Below are 950 nucleotides of genomic sequence, written 5' to 3'. Positions count from 1 at the left end.
AAAGCTCCTTCGGCTTTAACGAACATATGCTCATCACGTACCAAGTGCTTCGCACTCGATTTTGTCAATAATACATTTATTTCTGTACCTCGGCCTGGGATTGCTAATTCATATATTGCAAAATAAAGTACAAACTTTACTTGTCATGATAAGTTCCATATTTGTTCTTTATTTCACATTACATTTTATTCTGAATTCACCTGAAAAATGTCTCATTTCAATAAAGTATTATTACTATTTATAATATGCATTTGTTTCAAAAATATACCTTCAAAAACTTGTGTCTATTAATTTTGTTTCTCGTGTAGTTTGTCCAAAAATTAAATTCTTTTATTTTTAATTTTATTTTTCATGCTCCAAAGAAAAACCACACCTCCTATCAAAAAATCATTGCTCAAAAATTTGTAGATATTTTTTTAATGCAAAATTTGTGTTTATTCATCTTTTTATATACCTTGCGTCGTTTCTCAAAAAATTTGCATTTTTTATTTTTCATGAAAATTCGAAAAGTTGTAATGACAATATTGTAGGGTGTTCAAAAAGCAACTATTTTCTCCTCATGACTTTTTTCATATCGTCAGTTTTTTTACTTAAAATTTTCATTCTTTCTTTTGTACATACAATAACTCTGGTAATATATTTTTTACCAGAAAAAATAATCAGAATAAATTTTTCGTCTTTTTGTGCACTCCGAATAACGGTATATAGAATTTTTGAATCTTGAAAAAAAGTGGTCTCAAAATTTTTGAAAATCTTTCAACTTCAAATTGGGATCCAAAATGGCTGTCTATCGAACTTGGCCTTCAGTTTAGGACACTTGAAAAATATATTAAAGCCCAATCCAATCTGCAATTACGAGGGTGGATTGATAAGTTTCCGGCCTGACCAAGAGATGGCGCCACTAGGCCTACCTTGAGGTGGCGTTCTATAGTACCATCCTTAGATAGCTT

The sequence above is a fragment of the Belonocnema kinseyi genome, chromosome 9, assembly GCF_010883055.1.
Source record: "Belonocnema kinseyi isolate 2016_QV_RU_SX_M_011 chromosome 9, B_treatae_v1, whole genome shotgun sequence".
Taxonomy (NCBI): Eukaryota; Metazoa; Arthropoda; class Insecta; order Hymenoptera; family Cynipidae; genus Belonocnema; species Belonocnema kinseyi.
The sequence above is the reverse complement of the archived record's forward strand: the minus strand, read 5'-3'. Positions refer to the sequence as shown.